Source organism: Artibeus jamaicensis, unplaced genomic scaffold (genome assembly GCF_021234435.1).
Source record: "Artibeus jamaicensis isolate MK-2021 breed Jamaican fruit bat unplaced genomic scaffold, CSHL_Jam_final scaffold_916, whole genome shotgun sequence".
Taxonomy (NCBI): Eukaryota; Metazoa; Chordata; class Mammalia; order Chiroptera; family Phyllostomidae; genus Artibeus; species Artibeus jamaicensis.
The window spans coordinates 26,248,934-26,273,830 of record NW_026522059.1 but is presented as its reverse complement, the minus strand read 5'-3'; the positions used below and the strand labels follow the sequence as shown (position 1 = coordinate 26,273,830).

The 24,897-nt window shown below is 44.7% G+C and overlaps 1 protein-coding gene across 9 annotated transcripts in view; it reads right to left on the bottom strand.

Moving 5' to 3' along the window:
- NCALD (neurocalcin delta) overlaps nt 1-24,897 on the bottom strand; it is a 347,766-nt gene that overhangs the window by 87,972 nt on the left and 234,897 nt on the right. For 2 of the 9 annotated variants that reach the window (XM_053661077.1, XM_037133376.2), the window contains one exon: nt 23,668-23,711. The exons of the other annotated variants lie outside the window; for them this stretch is intronic. The gene's annotated coding sequence lies outside the window, so the exon portion shown is untranslated. The remainder of the gene's footprint in view (nt 1-23,667; nt 23,712-24,897) is intronic. 9 annotated transcript variants of the gene reach the window in all.

The following is a 24,897-nucleotide window of genomic DNA, read 5'->3' as shown; positions in this document are numbered from 1 at the left end:
TGCTGTTTTTGTCTCCTTAGAAAAACTTTACAGAAGAAATGCAGATGAATCCAGCCGCAAGGAGCTAGCAGGGCAGAATAGGAGAGAAAACAAATGTGCTAAGAGTAGCCCAGCAAACTGCGACAGAGCCTCGGGGGAGAGAGGCGTCCCTCCCAGCTGGGAGCAAACACACTACTGGAAAACCTACTGCAGCGACTGCACAGCAGGTTGTGACTGCACAGCAGGCCTCCCAGAAGGCAAAGGGCTGCCCTGGTTGACATTTGGCCATTCTATCGAGTCCCCTGACTCGGGAATTTCTATTTACAAGAAGACTTCAATTGCAATAACAATATTTTCAAGAACTGGCCTGACCATGGCTCAGGTCAGAGAACATGCTAAACAGCAAGCAAGAAAGAAACCAAGGCACCATGCTGCTCTTTTGCTGCATCCACAACTCAGCTCTGGCCCAGCACTGCAGGAAAAGGTTTGTCCTCAGGCTGGCCAGGACTTGATGATTCATGTTCAAAGGTGTGCTGGAGGTCTGTCCTGTCAAACTGGCTTTGAGGCTATTTTAATTTCCTGTAATCTTATCTGTGGAAAGTCACAACATTTTTTTATATCGGCATCAGCCAAGGAACCAAAATGTAATCTCTCTCTGAAGAGGCAGGGGGACCACTCACCAGAAGTATCAGTAACTTCCCTTTTCGCCCTGGGCACTGGGGGTGGGTTTTCCATCCTTTGAAAGCAAACATGATCAGCACATCTCTGTGCTTCACTAAATGAGTGTCGTTGATTCTCAGAACTGAAAAAGACCTTGGGGCTTATCTTGCCCTGTTGGTTCACTTATTCATTTATTCATTCATGTATTCACTTAAAAATCTTCAGTGAGTTCCTTCTGTGTGTGTCAGGCATCGTGCTAGGCTGGGAGGCATAGCAGTGAACAAGAAACACTTAGAACTTGGCCTCACAGCGTTTACAGTTGTTAAAGGATTACACCATTTAATCAATAATTAGTGATATGGAAGGAGTGTTATCTGGTGCCAGCCCAGAAGGACCTACCTCCATCTGGGATTTCATAGAAAAGCTCCCTGCAGACAATACCCTTGAGTGAGGACGAAAGAGGAGTGAGCCAGCAGAGGAGGTGGGAGATGTACTGGGCAGAGAAAAAACAGGGTTTGAAACTTCACAGAGGGGACGCAGCATGGCATGTGAGAGGGACTCAAGCAGAGGCTGGGATGGCAGAACCCTAAGAAGAAGAAGCAGAACACAGTGCATGAAGCAATTGCAGGGCAGGTTATGGAGGGTTCTGTAAACCAGCGTAACAAGGTAACCAAGCTCCTGGCTCAAGGACATGCGGCTGGTAGGTGGCAGATTGGACACTAGCTCGTCTGAGCTCTAATACAAAGACCAACTGGTATTTTGAAAGAAATGTTCTTTAAAATTTCTTTTCTGGCCCTGACTGGTGTGGCTCTGTCATTGTTCTGGCCTGTGAACTAAAGGGTCGCCAGTTCAATTCCCAGTCAGGACACCTGCCTGGGTTGCAGGCCAGGTCCCAAGTTGGGGGAGTGCGAGAGCCAACCACACATTGATGTTTCTCTTTCTCTTTCTCCCTCCCTTTGCTTTTCTAAAAAATAAATACATAAAATCTTTAAAGAATTTTTTTCTGATGCTAAAGGTGACACATGCTGATTATAGAGCAAACGTGTCTTCTCTGGCACAAAGCCCACTATGGAAATGGCCCCAGGTGTGCAGTGCCCACGTTGTACGAGGTAGCATCACGTGGTCGCCCTGCGCAAATCCATTCTCCCAGGAAGTAGACATCTTTAGAATGCCTTCAATTCTAGGACGTGTCCAGATTGAGCCGTAGGAAAGTCTCAGGATTAGTTTCATGGAAAAATCTGTCCGTTACTCACAGTAGCCCACACCCTTCCCCATGTGTCAGCTGCCTGCCCATTTCTTTACTGTAGAAAACTGGAGACTCGAAGATCATTAGTGATTATACTGAGAAAAGTATCTCTGAAAAATTCTATGTGTCCATCCCCCGGTCTTTTTACGGCTTGGTCTTCAGAAAGTTTCTTACCATTTTAAAATCAGAAGATGGTGTTTTTATCACTCAACCTTAAAAGCCATTAGGTTGTCCCCGCCTCTCCGCACTGCTGGCCGATCCAATCCCTTGTGCAAACCCAGCGTCAGCACTTCCGATGGGGAGTCACGTGCCAGAGTAGAAGCCCCGCCCTTCCTCCTGGGAAGGCGCTGCAAGGCCACACTGCAAGGCCAACGGAGCCAACTTTTCCCTCCCAGTTTGTGGCCAGAAGAGAGATGAGTCCTGAAACTCCTGGGACTCCTGGGAGCAAAGTGCTTGATTAAAATGTTGTCCTCTTCACAGTTAATTAGCAGATCGTTTTTTAAGAGCTCATGCTTTGTAGCTCAGTGGATTGAGCACAGGCTGTGAACCAAAGGGTCGCTGGTTTGATTCCCAGTCAGGGTACATGCCTGGGGTGTGGGTCAGGTCCCCAGTAGGGGGCATGAGAGAGACAACCACACATCGATGTTTCTCTCCCTCTCTTTCTCCTTCCCTTCTCTCTAAAAATAAATAAATAAAATCTTAAAAAAAAAAAAGAGTTCATGCCTTAGCTCATGTTCTTTCTGGATTGTCATCTTATTTTCCTGCCACCAACATTAAAAAAAATCTCTTTTGCCTGTTCATGCAGTTCCTAAGCCTAATAATAACCATGGTTTCAGCCTCTTTCCTTGAGTTTCTGACAGCATAAATAATGCAGGTGCACAGAAACAAAACATAGCTATGCTGGCCTTTGCTTCTTTAGCCAATCATCTACTGAAGAAGGAGAAGAAGAGGAAGAAGAAGAAGAAAAGAGACTGAAATGATAGAATGATGCATTTTACTGTCCAGCTGCCAAGAGGGCATTGCGGACAACGAGGGTTTCCGAATAATAACCCTAAAGAGAGGACGTTCAGAGCATCCCATTCACAGTGCAGGCGGCCTGAAAGACGCATTGTTCCCGGCAGGTCAGGTGGAAGACTCCTCCGGTGAATGCAGCATTCTGAGGAAATGCTAAGCCATCCATTTTTTAAAACACCCCTGATGTCCAAAATTTCAAACTTGATGTGGTTCTCAGGGAGCAATACCGTAGCCTCACAGGTGTGAGATAATGAGGCATCCAAGGAGAGCAGCTTCTCCACAAACAGTTGTGGAAAGGAGGAAGATACGATCGGTCCATTTACAATCTGTGCGGTGGCTCCAGTTTGCTTGCATTCTGAGACTGTGGCAGGTTGCAGAATCCAGCTCTCCAGCTGCTAGGAAGGGTAGGGTTCTGACACAAGGACCTTGTCCTGGGAGCCTTCTGAACTTAGAAATACATTCTTTAAAATGTCAATATATGAAACATTAAAACGTGAGATGCTCAAAAGTAAAATATTCGCCTACTCCCTGATCCTGCACGAGGCCTTTTTCTCATTGTTGGCTCAGGCTCTCCTCTAAACTTTCATTTGAAAGGAAACAATAAGTATAGTTCCCATAATGATATTTGGTGTGATTCTTTTTTGCTTGTTTTTCATTTGACACCGGGCAGACTGCATCACGGGAGGATGCAGTCTCGTTTGACCTTCACAATTGCCCCATGAGGTAAGCACCATCACTGCAGACATGGCAAAACTGGGTTTCAGAAGGGCGACCATTGCATTGTCTGCGAGGTTCGATAGCTCATGCAAGAGCTGGCATCAAATCAGAAGCCAAAGATCTCAGAAGCCAAAGGTTCTCCTTTTTTCCCCCACTCAGTGTGGGCTAATACCTTCCATAAACTCCAGCAAACGGCTGCGCCCGGGCTGTTGACCCACACTCAGGTTGCTGTGGGGTCCGGGAACCAGCAATGCATAAATGTATTCATACACCTACTTTTTTCCTTTAAGCTGTTACCTTGGAAAAAGGGCGGATGAGAGTGATTAGTAAGCCCTTACGTATGAAAATTGTCCTGCCTGCTGATACTAGTTCTCTTCAGCCTTTTAAGTGAACTGTGGCTTCTCTCATTGCCACCAGCAAGAACTGAATGTACGCTTCCTCCAGGGGCATGTCAGCACTGTGGCAGGCGCAGGTGTGATATACATAGTTGCAATAATAGTGGCTGTATGCATTAGTTATTTGTTGCTCTCAGTTTAATGAGCACCAAATACAACCTGTTATCACTTGGATTTCTATTTCTTGACCTACTGGAGGGGTTGAACATTGTTTTATCTATTTGTTTGCCATTTGTACCGCCTTGTCTGTAAATTATATTTAGGATCTCTGCTCCTTTATCCACGGAGACCCAGATTTCAATCCGCACCTGATACGGCTTTGTGCAAGTCTCAGACCAGTGTCTCTCTCTCCCCATTTCCCAGTCTACACAGTGAGATGATAATGAGGGAATCAGCTCTGTGTTCATCTCCATCCAAATCCCTTCCTATCCCATGGGCTTTGCCAGAAAAGTTTGTGGCAGTGCCAGGCCATTTTTGACACTTGTTGTTACTCATGCACATCTGTGTATATTCTTCAAAAGATTTTGGATCTTAGAGAAGGAATGACCTCATTTGCAGTTGTGCTGGTCTAGTGCTCCCCATGAGTCACGTCTGGCGAGATAAAGAACGCAGCATCCTTTTCCCCAAGTAAAGTGAAGACAGAACCCAGGTCCCAACTGGACACACATCACAGTGAGGGGAGAGGCTGAATGACTCAGATGACACCCCATGAGACTTTCAGGAAACGAGGCCGAGTCCCTCTGTCACCTCATGAACCTGTGGATGATGTAGAAAGTCACCCTCCTCTTAACTTTGTGCTTTTGCTGAACTCTCTTCATTGTCTAGACCATTTTGAATGAGGTTATAGGTTACTAGCAATCCAAAGCACTCTAACTGATGTAGGATGATCTACTTTAGAAGTTTAAAAGTAAATATTCTGATTAATTTTTTACTCTTAAGAGGGACTTCAAATAGGAAGCTGAGCGGGCTGTCAGGGAGACAACGGCCATACTCTGTCCTTCCCTGCTGACCTCAGGAACCTGTGCACAGATCACTAACGAAAATAAAGCATCAAAATTCAGGGTCTGGCACAAATAATGCCCCTTTTTATTACAACTTCTTTTATTACGAAATCATAAGCATATAATTCTGTAACATAATAACATCACACTCAAGCACCATTATGACATTTTAGGTAAAATGTTCAAATTAAAACTATAAATTATTACGCCCATATTATTACCCTACCAACCAACTCTCAAGCAGGCCTTACTTCTGTGGGACCCTGTATAAGGTATTTTTTGAGGTATTAAGAATTTAGGGATTACTTAGCTTTAACATTTTAAAACCAGGGACAGCGCCTGTTTTGTTCACTCTGTACAGCATGAATCAGTACCTGGCACATAGTAAGTGCTCAGAATGAATTTGTTCAATGAAGGAAGGAAGGAAGGAAGGAAGGAAGGAAGGAAGGAAGGAAGGAAGGAAGGAAGGAAGGAATGGGTGGATAGGTGAATGAAAGAATTTATTTTTTAGGGTAAAAACTCCCCCAAAGTGAAATAGATAGATGTATAATATGAATTTAGAGAACTAACTCAAGTATGGTGTCTTCAACTTGGACTAGGATATAAGAATGTGAAAAATAAAGGAAAACCAGTTACTATCAATTTAGACTTTTCTGAAAATTGATACCAGATTCTAGGATTTTTGCCAAAGTAATATGTGCCCTGGTAAAGAAGGAATCTCCACTGAAGAGCAGGATGCGTTCTAAAGGCGTTCTGGCTACTCATGATGCGTGAAAAGACTAATGTTGAATTCACTTTTCCTGGTTAAACCCAAGCTATAAATGTCAGGATATGCTGACCTTTTACCCTTGACCCTCAACATCTCCAAAACAATACACCTGAAAACATGCGGCCAATATCTGAGTTATCCTCATTGACACCAGGCCTCAAACACCTTTTGAACAGGAAATGGCAAACTGCCAGCAATTGGGAAAGCAACAGGGGTGTGAGACCAAATGAGGACACTTTTATTATCAAATATATTAAAAAGTCATGGTAAGTAAATCTGCATGTGAAATCCAAAGAATAGTTTTGCAGAGGAAGTGAATACCAGGTGCACAGGTACGTGCACACACACATACACAGGATCTCACGCACCCACTACTACAGACTGAATGTTTGCGTTCCCTCAAAATTTCTATGTTGAAATTCTAACCCCCATGTGATGGCAGTAGGAGGGGAAGCCTTTGGAAGGGAATAGGTCCTGAGGACAGAGCCTCTGTGAATGGGGTTAGAGCCCTAATCAAAGAGGCCCCAGAGAGCTCCCTTACCCCTTCCACCATGTGAGGGGACAGAAAAAAAGACTGCCACCTGTGAACCAGGATGTGGGCCCTCACCAGACACTGAATAGGCCAGCACCTTGATCTTGGACCTCCCAGGCTCCAGACTGTGAGAAGTAAACTTCTGTTGTTTATGAGCCACTCAGTTGGTTCAGAATATCAATACCTGTATGGTATTCTGTAATGGCTGCCCAGACAAACTAGACGCCTACATTGGCACTTGAAAACTCCGATCATTTCCAATTCAACCAGTTGTTTTCTTTCATCTGGAAAGCTTCTACATACTCAGTTTATAATAGGTAAATCTTGTATATATATGCACGAGTTCTCACTCACAAATCTTCTTTTAAACCACTTAACACACTGTTTATTAAATCTTGATCAAATTGATTTATATGTTTGTTACCTTCAATAAAAATGCAAATTAATATTTATCAAGCACTTAGCCTATTCTAGCTACAGGGCCAAGAACTTTATGTACATTAACCTATGAATTCTTAAAATGACCCTTGAGGCGTAGCTATTATCTTCATTTTATAAAATAGGTTACAGAAAAACGAACAGCCTCCCCAAGCTCTCACGGCCAGTGAGCAGTGAAGACACCCTGAGCCAAGCTGTCTCTGAAGATCCTGGTTCCTGTGCCCAGGTCCTGCGTGGTCCCTGAAGAAGGACGGGCCTTCCAACACCGGCAACTCAATAGCCACCCATTTCTTGAGCATTTCCCAAGTGCTAGCCCTCTGCCAGGCCCTGTGTGGGGTCCAGAGATGAACGGGACCACCACTGCCGTCCTCCAGGGGCTTACAATCTGTTGGGAGGAAATGGCAGAGAAGCAAATGAATACTGACTACAAAGCACATACCGAAACCTGTGCTACAGAAGACTCAAGCAAAGAGGCTTCTCCCTCAGACAGTTGCTGCAAGTAGTAAATGAGGAGTATTGGTATATCGCCTAGCGGTATCTATGTAAAAGCGTAAGTCCATGTCCACTGACTTCCTCCAAAACTTTCTAAACAAACTAATTACAAAAGATAAACTAGAGAATGGGTTGCTTGTTTTTTAGTCATAGTTCATCCTTAAGGACCAAATAAATGGAAGCTACTTAAAATTGAAAGTATTTTGGAAAATGAAGAGAAAGCCACTTGAACATTTACTCATTCATGAAGCTGGACGGGGCGTGTGAGATGTTGCATTGTTCCACATCAGGTTGATTGGGAACATTTTCCACTTTTGTGTGAAGGAGAAAAATAAGCTGGTCATTTGCCTGTTTGCTCTCAATTCTATTTCTTCTTTTCCATGCTTAGCTCTGTTTTGCAGGGAGCTGGACCCTGCAAGCTGCCTTCTCCAGAATCCTGCCAACTGACTTCCAAGCAGGGGGAGACACTGGTGCGCTTCTGGAAGGAGAAAAGCCATTGTTCTTCTCCTCTCTTTGCTGCCTGCTGTGCATCCGGCAAGGGCAGTCATTTCTGGCAGCGGTGGCAGCAGGTGGCTCTGGGCTTCTGTGGCCTCTGAAGTCCCAGCAGTAGCTTCCGGAGGCTGAGAGCAGATGCAGACTCCAGCAGTGCTGGCAAGCCCAGTCGCACGGGGTGTCCCCTCCGCCCTGTTGTTCTCCCGGCAGCAGGGACAGCAGCAGCAGCTCTCCCGTCTGATCTCTGCTATCCCACCTTTCCTTTCTGTCTGTTCAGCTCTTACCTTCAGAATCAGCCCCTGTTTGAAGCATCCCTTGAAGCTTAACATGTTTCATGTTTTCCTTAGTAAACCTTCACTGATATAATTATCCAGATTTTAAAAAAATGAATGAGAAGATCCTTTCTGATGACCAGAATCATATTCAACCAAAACAAAGTCCATAAAATGCAGTCTAATTGCTTTTACACACCTTTTGAGGATGTAAAACCATTCTTTGATATTTGGCGCTTATGTCGAGTTCAAAAGTTTTCTGAGAACACATGGAACCCCATCATGGACCAGCAAAGTCGTTTTGGCAAGTAGTTATACTTTTAGAAAATTAAAAATATAGTCAGCATGTAGAATGTGAATTTCCCCCCTGCTGTTATCAAAGCCATGCAATTTTCTACTTAATCAAAAAAGAAGACAAAGAACACTCTTAGAACTGGGGGAAAAACTAGGTCCTAGAAGCTTTAAGAGGCTGCCAACTCTAAGAAGCACACACATGAAAGACAAGGACCCTTCAGTGTTTTTCCGGCAACCCTAAGTTCCCGTCTGTAAGGCCTCCCCACTGGTGAACATCACTCCAAACAGCAACCTGAGTTTGGCTTGCCTTGGAACTTCACAGGGCTCTTTAGGACAATGATATTAAAATAATAATTTTGGCCAATCCTGACAAAACTTTGAGCAAATGAAAATGAAAAGACTAGACTGTCATTCCCCAGGTTTTCTTAACATCGACAGCCCAGGGAAAAAATAATTTCTAGAAAGACGGAAGGAATCCATGGATGTTTACATCTCTGATCAGTTCTTGAAATGCTAGACAATTCAACAGTGTTCTCAGAATGTTCTGTTCTTTAACCAGGGGTTTAATATCACAATGCAGAAAAGCCCTTGAGAGAAACTATACAATTCTCTTAGTATTGTGGAAGATGACAACCCACTGGCTTGTGCCAGTGAAGGAATTACATAACACAGCACCAGCTGAGTCAAGCAAAAGAGAAAATTCTGGAAAGATCCCTCAGTTTGCTTTCCAAAGTCCTAGGAAGAAAATTAAATGTAGCCACTTATTATTGATCCTCATGGGGGCAGTTTGCCTTATAAATTTTCATTTGCTTTTGATCAATTGTCAAAAGGAAACAATGTAAATCCTACAATTATCCTGTACAAAATGTCATTTCATTGTCATGACATTTCTATGGCCAGCCAGTTGTTTCTTTGTTCTGATCTCAAAGAAAAAGGGAAGAAAAAAAATACGTTCTGTAAGTAGAGCATGGAACCTGTGCCCTATTCTAACTGTCAGCTCGGCCTATCCCCACCCTCTGTGTAGAAGCTGGAATGTGCTATTATTACCGGCAGTATTTGTTACTGCTCAGCGCCAGCCTATGTATGGAGCCCTCTCGGTATCCACTGGCCTTTTGTACCCTGGTCCTGATGGGGCCCAAAGCTGTATCCATTAAGCAAAACCGCATTGTTGCTGTTCTCACAGGGTGACAACAGCCTCCAAATTACCAATAAAACCACTATTCTGGCATGCAAATATATACAGACCCTGCTTTCCCTTAATAACCCACTGTCGACCTATCCTCTTTCTTTAGATCAAACTGTACAATTTAATTTTTTGGCTGAACCACTGCTCCTAGCACCTCATTAAATGGAGTGCTCTCCTGTGAATTCTGTTACCTCAACAATAAGCCCAGTTGAAAGGGACAGAGAATAGAGGGACTACTGTTTGCCCAGCAGTATGGAGGTCTTTTATACTACTGGTAACTCTTTTATTTAATCCTGACACAAACACTGTGAGTCAAAAGTATTACTCCCCATCTTATAGGTGATAAAGCTGAAGGTCATCAAACTGACCCAAGTGAAAAAGGTAGAATGAGATGAGCCTGAGATTGGAACCCAGATCTGCTGGACTTGGAAATCTGTATGTGTTCTGAGTGTGCCACACTACGACCTTCATCGTTCTGCACAAACAAATCACACCAATCACCGGACAATGAAGGGGAATTTTGCAGTTCTTATCCACCAGAGCCTTTTACATGGTGGTTTTCTTCTCTGAAATGCGATAGGGCATCTTTTCCATGAGGCAGTTATACAGACACCATTTCTTCCCCTCTCCTTTCTTTAAAAAGTTATCCCAGTTCGGTCACGCCCACAAATGACGCAGTTTGCAGAAGCTGACAGTCATGTCTTGCCCTGCAGGGGGTCCTCCAGGTCATCACTGTCTTCCCAAATGGCAAGTTCACGACCACCTGCATGCGTCTGCAGTCATCCTTCAAGTGGAAGCGTAGGTCTCCCTATTAAATCAGCATGTTGTGAAGGTGTCCCCCACCTCCAGTGTGCACAGTCCGGCACACCAGCAACCACTGTCAGGAGGGCTTGTCCTTGAGGGTCTGTCAGTCCAGTTCACCCACACCAGGGGCTTAAGGAAGTGCAGGGAAAACTGTAAGGACAGGATGGTGGCAGCTTCAACTGAAGGGCTCCTGAGCAATCTCATTGGACCTCGGTCACCTTAGAATGTGGATAAGTGGAGACTCGGACGATCCTGAGGATATGTGTTTCCACCACCCCTGCAACAGCTCAGAAAAAAAGAGGCTAAGGGTCAGTCTGAACCAAACCCAAACCACGCTAGGGCCATCGTGCTCACTCAGACTCCCAGGAACCTCTGGGATGGGGCGGAAGGATAATCCACGGCAGAAAGATGCGCCAGGTAGTTAATTTTGGATCTGAAGTCTCTGCGCTCTGCCACCTCTGAGTTTCTTCCACTCTGGCTCGTTCCCTTGACTCAGAGCATGGGTCTGAAAACTGATTCTGTACAGGGCCAGACAGTAATACCTTAGGCTTTGCGCTCTTACTATCTCTGTTCTAAATATTCCATTCTAGCCCTGTCTGGTGTGGCGCAGTGGATTGACCTGTGAACCGTCCATTTGATTCCCGGTCAGGGCGCACACCTGGGATGTGAGCAGCCAGATCCCAAGTTGGGGGCTTGAGAGAGGAAGCCAACTGATGTTTCTCTCCCACATTGATGTTTCTTTCTGTCTCTTTCTCCTTCCCTCCCTCTCTCTCCAAAAATAAATAAATAAGATCAAAAAATTTTTCAATCTATTGTTATGGCAAAACAAACAAACAAACAAAACAGCCCAGTTTTAGACAATAAATAAATGGGCATAGCTGTGTTCCAATAAAACTTCGTTTTAAAAAAAAAAACAAGAAAGGGCAGGTTGAATTGGTAACTGGTCAGTTTTCTGATTCCTGACTTAGAGGATTTAGATGTCAGGGCTGAAGGTGTTCACTGAAGACTGTCTCCCTGGATACTTCTGTTTCCAGAAATTCAGGCTTGTTGAAGATGATCAGAGGAGGGGAGAAAGCTGAGGGCTTTTGGAAAATAGATTAAAGCACTGAGTTACAGTAATAAGTACTCCCAAGATTCAAGGGTATCCATCAGTAGCTAAAACCAGACTCCCAGCATTGAAAATAAACAGGGAGATGGCAGGACCCAGAGAGGAATGCCTTCGGGGTCCACCCAACAACAACGGACCCTGGGAAGCAGGGTGCCCATCTTGGGTAATAAGTTCCATGTCTAATGGGGCAGGATGGCTAGGAACCACTTTAGGAGACTGTAGGGACTTGGGCAATGAGCATTTCAGCCAAGACCGCTTCACCATCCCATGCTTTGCTCCGCAAGAGGCTTCTAGGTTTGGAGGGTAGTGAGGTGTCAGGAAGAAGAAAGTTCAAGTACAACTGAGACTGAAGTCATCTTTAACTAGGTTTTTCATTGAGTGTAGTATAAATGCATCTGCTGCACATTCAGTAGATCAAATTACTCCAGCTAGAAGCTTGCTTTTTAAAAACTGAACTCATTGGGATTTTAGTGGTTAATAAAATTATATAGATTTCAAGTGTACAATTATATACCACATCGCCTGTTTATTGCATTGTGTGTTCACCACCCAAAGTCTAGGGCCCTTGCCACTATTTACCCCATTTACCCTCTTCTGCCCCTACACCCTTTCCCCTCCTGTAACTACCACACCTTTGCCTCTGTCTGTGGTTCTTTTTTCTCAATCCTCTTACCTACTTCACCTGGGCCCCCGGCCTCCCTTGTCTCTCAGAGCTGACAGTCTGTCCTCTGTGTCTATGAGTCTTTTTCTGTTTTGTTTATTTTGTTCATTAGATTCCACATATAAGTGAAATAATATGCTATTTGTCTTTTTCTGACTGGTTATTTTACTTAGCATAATACCCTCGAGGTCCATCCATGCTGTCTTTTTTATGGCTGAGTAGTATTTTTTTATGGCTGTGTAAATGCTTTTAATTGTTTCAGGGAAAAAAAGATGGCCATGTGCATAGGTGTTTTGGAATTTTTGAACAGATCAAGTTTTAACCCGAAGGTAAATAAAACCATAAAGCAAGATGACTTAGTAGTAAGTATACTTTTGTTTCAGCAACTATCGACTACTATAAAAATGCTAATGAGCAAGCAAATTTATTCACAGCCGCATTTGGGAGGGTCTTGTTTAACAACTGAGCAGATAGATATCGGGATAGTCCTCACCGAGGGTGCCATCAGCACCTGACCTCGGCTTTAAAATCACGATTGTGCGTGGAGTCGCTGCTGCCATAGTCACGAGAAGGACACGCAGTTCCAAGCTCCTTTGAAGGCTAAATGACCATCTAAGACATAGATTAAAGCTTAGTTCATTACTAGTGCATTAATTTCCTGTGTCTGTGGTAACAATATTACCACAGACGTGGTGGCTCAGAACAACAGAAACTAATTCTTTTATGGTTCTGGAGGCCAGGAGACTGAAAAAAGCAAGTACTGTTGGGGCAAAATAAAGGTGCCGGCAGGGCCGCGTTCTTTCCAAAAGCTCCAGGGAGGTTCGTTCCTCCCCTCGTCCGACTTCGGGGGCCCACAGCGTCCCCTGGCTGAAGAGCCGCGTTACTAAAACTGTCTCCGTGTCCCCTGGCCCTCCCCTCTCTGCCTCTGCCCGGTTTCCTCCTTTTTCCCATAAGGACACCGGTGACTGCGTTCAGGACCTGCCAGCTACTCCAGGGCAGCACCTCTGTCTCAAGATCCTGAACGTAATCACATCTGCGAAGACCTTTTCCATAGACGGTGCTATTTCTAGGTCCCACAGGAGAGCACCTGACATTTGTAGGAGCCATTATTCAATTTACTTTAATTATCCAAACCCTGTAATTAAGTCCCTGGGCAAACAGTATTTAAGATGACGGCTTCGGCTTCGTTTCTGTAATCATGACACCCCTCCCCCCAACAATGGCTACAGATTTCTCAACGACACGCATAGATGCACGCCCGTAAACCATCACCCCAGTGAACCACTTCAAGGATCCACGCTGCAGCCTGCGGGAAGGGCACGTCCTGGACTGTGCGACGCGATGGTTCCAAGGACTACATCACACGGAAACACTTCCGTGACCGACTCAAACACGCAGCGCTGCGCTGGGAATGGAAGGGCTCCCTTCAAAACATCCTTCCCTGACCAAGAAGGATGTCCTTCCCCAACCATCCTCTTCCTCATAGTAACCGCTTATTTTTCTTTAACTTTTATGTAAATTACTCTTCTTACTTCAATTACCTCTTATCCAGAACTTGAGAAAATCAGCTCTAAAGATCCCTCGAAATAAGCACAGCTCATTTCAAAAAAAAAAAGTCTTTTGTGATTTTGACGAGTCAGGCATTGTGATCGGTGTTGGGAACTTACTATGCGGGTGGGGGAGACAGAAGGAAAAGTTAACAATTTCAATATAAAGTGGTGGTTGATAATCCCACCTCCACTATGGTCCAAGCCACCTTGGGTGACTCTCACCTAGGTGACCACGACGTCTCCTAACGGGTCTCTACTTCTGCGCTTGCCCTCGGACATGGACTGAATATGTGTCCCCCCTCTAAGTGGACTTGTTGAAACCTACCCTCCACCGCGATGGTGCTAGGAAGTGGGAGCTTTGGGAGATTAGGTGGGGCCGGGAGGGTGGAGCCCTTGTAGTGGGGTTAGCGTCCTTACGAGACTCAGCAGGCAGCATGTTTCTCTTTGCTCTCTGCCGTGTGAGGATGCAACACGCAGCGGGCAGTCTGCAACCTGGAAGAGCATATTCACCTGAACTCAGATCCCCAGCCTCCGGGACTATGAGAAATAAAGTTCTGTTGTTTATAAGTCGCCCATCCTGAGGTACCTGGTGAGAGAGGCCTGCACACATTAAGACTCGCCCCTGTAGTCTATTGTCTACAACACAGCCAAAAGAATCCTGGAAAAACATAAGTCAGACTAAGTCATGTCCTCTGCACAGAAACCACCAGGCACTTCCCACCCCACTTGGACTAAAAGCCAAAATCTTCACAAGGCCTCCAAGGCTCTACACAGTCTGCAAGTGGACTGCCTCCTCCCATCCACCCCCAGGCACTTCCTCTTCCCTTCACTCATTCAGCTGCAACGAAAACCCAAAGCACAATCCTTCCTCAGAAAGCTCTTTCCTCAGGGCTTTCCTCAAACATCCTACTCTCAGTGATGCCTTCTCTATTGAAAATCGCCCCGTATTCCCTGGCACGCCCTAATTTTCTTCTCTCCCTTATTTTCCCCGTAACATGTATCACCATCTAACTTATTATAGATATTATTCATTTTTTAAATGATCTGTTTCCTATCGTTAGAATTAAGTTTCACAAAAACTGGTATTATTGGTGGTCTTGTTCATGGTCTGTTTTGTATATCCACCACCTAGACCATTGGCATCTGGTAAGTTATTGATACTTGTTGGAAGGATGGATGGATGGATGGATGGATGGTGGATGGATGTGCACACAGGGAGGTATAAGAGTGCAGAGAGGAAGAGGGCACTCGACCTAGCCTGACCTAGCCCTGAGTGATGGGCTTTGGGAAGGCAAACTGCTTCATTTGCCTGCTCACCCGCTTCATGAGTCAGCTACACAAAGAATATGTATTCATTCCTCCTGACAGTTTCACAGTGCTTTTCTTTATCCCCAACACTCTTTTCTAGGTAGCAAATTATCATCACAGGAAAGATCAGCACAGTTGGGTCTCACTTTTTCATAAAAGAAAAATGAATAACTCATTTTAAGTTCAATAATTCCTCTAATATTTTGACAGGAGAAAACTTACAAGGTACCTCTATGTATTATACAAGATTACATCTCATTATACAGGGTTATAAAGATTCCACTCTATTTTGAAGGTCTTCTTTTTTTTTTAAGTTAACCCATAGGGATGACATCCTGGATCACTTTGTGGCCCTTCTGGCATTAACTACCTTGGGATCGAAGCTTCCCCACATATGGTTTGGGGAACGACATTCATCGGGCCACATCTCTGCTCATATCAACCTGAGTTTCCCAGAAAACATTTTCTAATTAAAGAAGTAATTTAGTTGTTGGAGATAGATCATCTTCTGTGCATTTTCCCAGATGTGGCGTGTGCATGTGCACACACACGAATTTAAAGTAGTTCTTTAGCTTCTGAATCACTGAGACAGACCCCAGCAAATACTCCAAGCCGAGACATATTGACAACACAGATGCTTTGACACAACCCAGCAGCCGACATGGCACACCGCTACCTGTGTTCTAGTCCTTGCTCCTTCACACATTCAGCAGTCTTTTCTATTTCTATTCCAACAGTATTAGCTAACAGAGAGAGGCATTTCCTTTGCCACTCTACATTTTTGGGTATTCTTCCAACCATTTGTAACAGCTTCAGGAAGAACAAGTATTGACCCAGTCATAAGCAGCTTTTCTCCCTAATAAGTCGGAAACCTGAAAAGAGGCTTTTAAACATCTAGCAGTAAATTTGGCGAGCTTTTAAAGTACTGTCGAGAATTCAATGCCTTTAACCTCTACCTCGGGTGGGGGAGGGGCGAGTGCAGAGACTCCTCTCTGTGCGCTGGATATTTAGCTTTCGAATAAACTGCCAACCTGAATGGCTCCCTAGGGTCCTCGAGCTTGTATCACAAGGTACGTTGGATTCCTGAGTTTCACTCATCATCGAGCATAGTGAATATCATCCCCATTTCAAATCATCTTTTTGAAAAGGTTTCAGCACTTTGACCCCTGAATGCCATCGTCACTGATTTCAGTATCATATTAGGTCCGATGATGAGCACACGGCAGGGATAACGACCTTGGGCACGGCTGTTTCCGGGCTTTGTCCTGTGCCTGCATTATTATGCTTCCATTCCTTGAAAGATTCATTTAAGTTGCTTGGCCACTCTGTCTGAAGAAGGAAGACAGTGCAATCTGTAAATTCAGTTCACTAGAGCTGAGTAAAAGGCAACATGAGGCAATGCACGGAGAATGAACCAGCAAGTTGGCAGGTGGTGTCACTTGGGTCCTGCAACGTGGGAGGTCCCTCCATTCTCGGAACCCTGCCTGGGCGTGGTGGTGCGGAGCCGTCTGAGGTGCAAACTCAATGGGTCCGGCTCATTCAACATTTTCGGTTCTGGTAAAGCAAAATTTCTTTCTTATTTTTAGAAAAATATTCAAAATCTAATATCTAGTTCCTTTCTGCAAGCAATGGATTTTTCTTGTGCACCCTTCTAGGGCGCAGGGGTCTGTCCATTGCAGGGGCCACTGGTCTAGTGGAAGGTGCACAGCCTTAGAGGGATATTCCCTATTAGATTGTCATGAGAAGCAAATGAGGGGGGTATAAGGGGAAAAGCCACACCAATGTAAGAGGTGATCATTACTGCTCCAGAAGACCCACCTTTGCCGTTTGGATTCTCTTAACCTGAGTCTTCGCATGTACCCACTCCCAGACTCGTCTCCAGTCCCGTGGCAAATCCGAAGTGCCGCAGTCTGAGAGATGAAACCCATCAAAGCGTATTTGAAACCCTAAGTAGATCTTTGCCCCTCTGCCCCCTTCCCCATTTCTGTACCTACATATTTTCCCTGAAAGAGAAACTGGGATACTTTGCACAGACTTGTTTTCCCCTTGAAGGTTGTTTGCTTTGCGGGCTCATGTTGCCCTTTCTATGAACCCTAAGAGTCACCTCCTGAGGGTGCTCCGCAGTGCCCCTGGCACCTTCTACGCTGCGAGTCTGGGCACAGCTGCTCTGCACTCCTTCGGACCTCACCCAGACTCTTCCGCATCCAGGTGGCCAACCATGGATCATGCGGGCCCCGCTCTCAAGCTGAACCCACACTTCCAGGGACTGAAGCCCCTGTCCTGGTTAGAAAATGCAAATTTATCACAACCCCAGGGGCACAGAGACTGTATCTGCTGCTCCTGTTCTCACAGAGCACCACGACTCACACAGCTATTCTTTTCTTAGTAACAGCGGAAACAGTCTCCCGCATGTTTTGCTAGTACAAATAATTCCTCCTGGGCAAGTCCACCTCTGGGTTTTGCCGGGACGGTTTCCTGAGTGTATGTTTCCACAGGAAAGAGAAGAGGGTGAGAAAGAACACATGTTGAATGGTCCCTGTTTGCCAGACTTCTGTGCACTGGTCTGCATTGTAAGGCATGTAATATCTCATTTACATGCACCCAGCCCTCAATGAGAAAAGAATGCAAATCCTTTCTCTGCCTCCTCCAGAGGGCGGAAGGGGGGAACCCGGGAGGGAGGGAACCCCACTCCTGTCTCTTTCTTCTCCTCTCTCACTCTCCAAGCCCATAAACCCTGGAACCTCTTGTTTCAGGCCTTTTACACTTGACCTGGGGCCTAAGGCTGAGAGTTTAGATGTAAACACCTGACAGGGCATTTTAACTTCTTCTTCTGGCATCAGAAATATTATACGTGGCATTTTATTCTTTCCATCGTGATTTCTAAAGTAATCGCTTTCATTGCTTCCCAGCACACTGCAAGGTTTGACCGTCAGAAATGATTTCTTCTTTATAATAACACTAAAATGTTAGAATCTATACATGGGTAACCAATTCTCTTGAATTTACAGTGGAAATAAAATCTAACACAACCCCAACGGACTAGGCTGTCTTAGGCAGTAATTGCATCAAACCTGAAATATGAGAAATAGGTTATGTTTATTGTTTTAAACGAACACCTGATTTCAGGGACCTACTCAATAACAGACATGTTGGGATTAATGAGGATGTTTCCTCATATAAACAGAGAAAACTCCAACATAAATATTGTGGGTTCTGACCTCCAGCTTCCTTGTAGAGTAAACATCTGGGCTCCCACCACCCCTGAGAAACTGTTCACAGCCAGGGGTCTGAATAGATGGTGACTCATTATTTACCATCTGAGTCTGAAAGGACCATGCCAGCCCCTCTCTGTCCCACCGGGGTTAGTCTTTCAGTTAATTTTAGAAAAGTGCCCACGGGGAAGCAGCCCTAGAACACTGTTGCACTTAGCGGCCAGTTTGAAGTACGGTCAGAGGCGGATATCACAGAGTTTCCAGCCACCTCCTGAGCCTGCCTCTGGAGAGACCAGGAGGACAAGGCAGCATGCTTGTCAGATGCCGCCCTTCTTCCTCAGCCACTGCTTGCCTCTGAGAACCTGCCTGGGCCTCCATTTCCTCCTCCATCAGATGAAAGAGTCAGACTAGGCAAGTGGGTCTCAAGCCCCAATGCGGACACAGAGTGCGTGGAGACCTTGCTAAAAGGCAGATTCTAATTCAGTAGGTGTGCGGTGACGCCTATGATTCTGCATTTCTGGCAAGCTCCCCAGCGATGCCAACGCTGCTGGCCAGTCCACGGACACACTTCGATGCACTTCAAGTAGCAAGGAGCTAGAAAACTTCTAAAGACAGCTCTAGTGCTGCGGTTTTCCCTTACTCACAATGACGCAGAAAGGTTGAGCAACAAATGTTGCAACTTAACACAGAAAAGCTGAATATCTAGAGATTGAAGGCTCAGCCCAGCTCATCACACTGATGAAGTGCTTTGCCCAGGACTGTGAACAAAGCACACAGGACCCCGATGCTAGCACAGTTCTTTACTGCTTTTTCCACGAACAATTAAAATGAATGTTTTCCAATGCTGTTGCCTTGGGACAATTCAACAATGAACTCCTAGAGCGGATAACCTGAAGCCAAAGTTTAATTCCATGAACAGCTATACAAACTGGAAAAAAAACTAAAGAAGTGTCTAAAATTGGTGATCATGCTCATTTAAAATAAAGTTTGTTATTCTCAAAGAGTGAGGATAATTATCCCCCTTCTCCCAGCTTGAATTTTGGCTGGAAGAACTAGTTAGCAGAAGAGGAAAATGGGCTATACCAATGATCTTCCTCTTACTTCCATCCCTTTTATATAGAAGCAAAGTGTATTCCAGAAGGCCCCTGGCATAGTTCCGCTTACATTCCATTGGCCATCACTGGGTCAGGTGGCCAGCCCTGGCCGCCAGGGAACCTGGCAGAGCAAACACCTGGCTTTCTAGAGCCTTTGGTAAGAGGCAGCAAGGAAAAAGGAGACTGAGATAACCGCTGAGTTAGTGAATCAACTACCATATTTTGCCATGTAGAATGCGCTCGCATGTATAACGTGCATCCATGTTTTTGGCCCAAATTTTCAGGGAAAAAAATCTTTCATTTTAATTTTTTAATTCAATTATTTATTTATTTATATTTAGAAACAAAACCAATGATCGTATTTTAGGGTATTGTTTTGCATACGGGTATTGTTATTGCTTTCTAGAGTTACACTTTTAGTGCATAAACATAAATAAAAGAATTAAAAATATTTATATAGATATGGAATTAGTACTCTCCATGTATAATGTGCATCCTTTTTTTCCCCTCAAAGATTTGGGCAACAAATTGTGCATTATACACGGCAAAATACAGTATGTTTGTCCAGGTGAGGGAGGGAGAGAGGAAGAAAGAACAGGAGGGAGTTGGGGGAAACACAAAGAGAAAAGGGAAATCCTCTGTAATCATTATTATATGCGAAAAAGTGAAGTTTTCATACACGGTCATCCCGGGGTGCTCCCCTACCCTACTGATTAGTTATTATAATATCTGAAGTTTAGTGTCTAAACAATTTCTCATCTTTCAGCACAAACATATAAAATGTACTTAATGACTGCTTTCTGACAAGGAATTGTAAGTATATCTGCAGCATGTAACATAGTACTTGGCACATAGTAGGTACTTACTAAGTGTCTGTTCAATAAATGAATCGAACCAACCCAGTTCATTTTGGGACAAGCACATTAGGTCTACTCAACAAGACGTCATTAACATTTCTTTGTTGCAAGAACTTAATAGAAATTCAAATTCATAGTCCCCACCCCAGACTTACTGAGTCAGAAGCAGGTAGAGTCAGGAATCTATGTTTCAAGCATCCTACATGGGTGTCAATGTATGCTAAAGCTTCAAAAACCATGTGTGCACACACCCCTCCCAAACAATCTCTGTCCCTCATACATGTAGGGCCGTGATTATTTTACTGCAATTTCTCTTTTGTGCTACATTGATCATTTGAAAACAACATTCGAAGGTTCTCCTTTAAATTTCTTAAATGTTCAATTATAAAATATTAAAATGTAAAGAAAAGTACAGAGAAGAGTATAAGACACCCACGTACACAGGACTTGTTAGGATTTAACAAATATTAACATTTTGCCACAGTGGCTTATGCATCTTTGCAAAGTCGCCGGGTCCAGCACCGTTCTCTCCCATCCTCGCTACCTGCTCTGACAGCTCGCCTCTGTGCCTCAGCATCCTGACCTTTCCCTGCTGCTTCCTGACCTCCAGGCTAGGAGACCACAAGTGTGTGACGGAAGTGCATATTTCCAATGACTTCTCCCCTGGGTCCCAGTGAACAGTGATTTTTATCATCTCAAGGTTACTACCCCCTTCTCTTAGGTTCCGATGATATGTGCTGAGACAGGCTTTATGTTCGAATGCCCACAAGGGAGGTCGCGAGTGAACTGAATTGTTAATATCACACGCTTCTCATCCAGAACGCAACTTTAAATTTTTTTCCTCTTCAAAAGTTCAAGAACAATGTTTTTTCATGTGAAACACACCTCAGAGAGAGAAAAGCATGGAGCAAATTGAGCTAATGGCAAGGATGCTGAGCAGTAGGGAGTTCTAATTCTGACATCATACAGCATGACTGTTCTCTTCCCATCGTTTATTCCACAAACAAAGGGAATTGAATGCTACCTGACTGTTCCTTCAATGACTTTATTTATTTATTTATTTATTTATTTATTTATTTATTTATTTTTAGAGACAGGGGAAGGGAAAGAGGAAAAGAAACACTGATGTGAGAGAAAAACATCAATTGGCCGCCTCTCCTATGCATGAGAGAAACACTGATCAGTGGGTCACCTCCCCCACACCCCGACCTGGGGCATGTGCCCTGACCAGAAGTCAGTGGAGTTGCTTGGTCTCACACCTAGGAAAGCTCTTTAGAGGGAGTTGGCTGACCATTGCTTTGTGGGTGTCTTCCACCAACAAGTCTGTCTACCAGAAATTGCCCAGTCTCCTTCCCTTGCTTCTTGTCTGGGATGTCGGCATGATGCTGAAAAGGTTCGCCATGTGGGGGCCAGAGGTGCCAAGTAAAAGCTAATAATGCTCAAATGGGCAGGGATGCCTGAGCCCCTCATGACACATCAACGTTCCTTACACCTCTGGACTTCCCAACTCCAGGTCTCTGATTAGATGAGCAAAAGAAAACTGCTAACTTGTTTAAGCCTTTGTTTTGGGATCTGTGTTCCGTGGAGCCAGTGAAATTCTTAACTAATACATCTGCCATGTTAAAAATCAGGTCTAATTGTGGAGATGAAAATACACGTTTCTTGCCTTCAAGGGGCTTATGGCACAGGCGTGAAGATGGGAAACAGATACTGCTCCTGGGTGACAGTGACACCTCAAGGGCCTGAAGGCGGACAGCAGCCAGCACACATGCGGGGTGCTCTGAGAAACTGTCTGACCAAGAATTAGATCAGGAATAGAGGGTGAGATGAGGTTAAATTTAGGAATCTTCAGATGAGACGGTGGAAGTCCAGGCCTTCGAGCTGGTGAGATATAGTAACCCTACATGAAAAGAGGGCACTGGGACAGGCTCGGGTCTGTCAAAGGGGTGGGAGGTGGCTCAGAAGTTTCCCTTCAGTGATCCATCATGCCACTCTGTGAAAGGCCTTATTTTCTTGCCCATTGTCCAGATAGAAAACCAAAAACCACATCAAGCTAAAGTTCACGAAATACAGCTAGGTGATGGTAGCAATCTGCCTGCTTCCTCAGCATGAGAACGGAAGTCTCCTGCATTCAAAACGTAGCCAGTGCAGCCACTGTGATGGAAAGAGCTATTCATTTTATAAACCCACGCCGGACAGATTTATAATCGAGCAGAGACCAGCTAGTGCCAACTCCTACCTTTGCCACTCTGACTGACGTGGAATTTGAAAGGAGGAATGACGACAGAAGGACAGGCCCGAGTGAGGCAGCCCAGTCCATTCACAGTGAAGACAGAGGCCCTTTCATGTGGCTCCCAGCTGCTCACATCATTCAGGAAGTGTTGCCACATTCAATGAAACTAAAAAAAATTAAGTTTTTCAGATGACATTAATTCAAAGTGCCTTCCACGTCTGATGAGTCATTCCCTTGTCCCATCGGAAAAGCCTCCGGAAGTCGGTCTGAAGGTTGTGGGTTATCGTTAAGCCGAAAAGCCTCCGGGCTGAGCACGTCTACAGCCCACTCTGGCGGGTGTTACTCAGAGAGACCTGGTAATGCCCCAGTCCCCTGTTTTCAAAGGCTTGCTTGCTTTATTTATTTATTTATTTATTTATTTATTTATTTATTTTTAAAAAGTCTAGGGCGACAGAAAGAGATGGAGAAAAACATTGTTGTGAGAGAAAAACATCATTTGGTTGCCTCTGTTATGTGTCCCGACCAGGGATGGCACCTAAAATCTGGGCATGCGTCCTAACGGCAATGGAACCAATAAGCTTTTGCTTTGCGGGATGACGCCCAATCTACTGAGCCACACTGGTCAGGGCCAGTCACGCCCTTTGGAGTGCACGTCACAGAAGAGGCTCTAGACTTCAAAAGAGCCAGAAGAGTATCACAGGCCCTGCCTCAGCCCCCTACCATGCAGAGGAAGACTCTCGCTCTGTCTGGAGACCTATCTGGCTGCCCACACATGTAGCCAGGACACACCCACCCACTGACTGCTTAGAACCTTCTAAGGTGGTTCTTAGAACCTTCTCTAGAACAATGGGGGTTGGGGACGCCAGGCAGAGGGAGTGACCCCTTCTCCCATCAGTCTTTACTTTGGGGACAGATCAACCATTGGACATAACTTCTCAGAAGCCCAGTGACAGGGAGGAGTGAGGAAACGAGGTATTTAGAAGACAGAGGACCCTATTTTGGAGCTGGCCCTTGCTGTACTGGAGCAGTGTCCATACATAGAAACCACAGGCTCCCAAGCTTGAAAGGGTCAGGCAGGAAATTTACCCGGACTCGGTGGTCGGGCAAAGTGGAGCGTGCATACCTCGTCCAAACAGCTGTTCTCAGCTTGGCTGCTGAGTTGGGAATACAAACCTAATAATATCATTTTCAAAAGTCAGGAAAATCCAAAATTCTATGTAAATATTCTGAACTTTTGGTTTGTGAATGGGCCATGTGCAATATAGTTGTGGGTCAGCCTACATCCTGTGATCTAGAATATTAATTAGGATATTAATTACAGCCAGGCTGCCCATGTCCAGATCCTGGACCCACCTCTCACTGGCTGTCCTGGAACATCTCTGCCTCAGTTTCCTCATCTGTAAAATAAGGAAAACATTACACCTCCTTAGTAGGGTTTATGAGCATTAAATAATTAACATTCATGAAGGGCTTTCAACAGCAGCCAGCATTTAGTTAAGTGTTAAATAAGTGTTTATTTCAAAAGTCCTAAAAAGCAAAGCCTGAGAAAACCTGTCCAAGCCAGCTTTATACCTCTAAACTTCCTGGAGGGTATATATGTTAAAAATTTTCACTTGGGCTTTCTTTAGCTTACCAGAATGGAAAGATCTTTTAAAGTAAAATATTCCACACACAAAAAAATAGGTGAGGAAAAATGGGCAAACTTTAGAGTGACATTTTTGGTGACAGAGCCTACGATAGGGGGATTTTGATATTCCAGCCCTAAAATCTGATAGTTTTACATGCAAAGAAGATGTGAGATGATTAGGAAATGTTTCTTTCTGCTCTAAATACCTCTCAACAAGATCCGGACAATTTTGCAAAAGAGAATAAAAATAGTTCTTTGTATCACGATTAAAACAAATAATTGTTTAATTTGCTGATTTGAACCAAACTGAGTTGATCTGTAGGCTTTGATGGGGACACCGTGCCCCAGAGTTTGTGCTTGTTCTTCGCTAACAGGCAGAAAAGGAGCCTCCAACTGTGGGATGAAAGCTGAATAGACTCCTCTCTTCTCAAGAGACAATTAACTTCCATCTGTTCAAACCTCCCCAGGGGACCCCAACATCCCATTTAACCTCCTTTCCACCAACCCCGTGTGAAGTTAAGAAAACCAAACCCAACTGAAACACAAGCCCTTACACATCAAAAGTCATGGGAGAGGCCTGACTGACCCACAGGTCACCGCACGAGACACAAAGGCGGGACTTTCAGGAACAACTGCTGTTTCTAGGATTATAAGTGAGAGACTTAACATCTGTGTTGACCCAACAGCCAGCTTGAGCCCCCTCAAGATGAGGGACATAAAGTACATTAAAAGAAATAAAACCTTTAATTCTACAGGCTATTTAGTCAGGAAGATGAAAGCATTCCTTGTGCCAAAGAGGTCTGAGAGGTTTGAAACACCGTGGCAGGCACCGCTTGGGGCCCCTCCGCAGCTCTGGATAGGCAGTGAACACCGGCTGCTCACACCCGGTGTTGGTGTCCAGCGTTGGTGCCCGGTGTTGGTGCCCGAGGACAGGCGGCCTCTTCAGATCACATGAT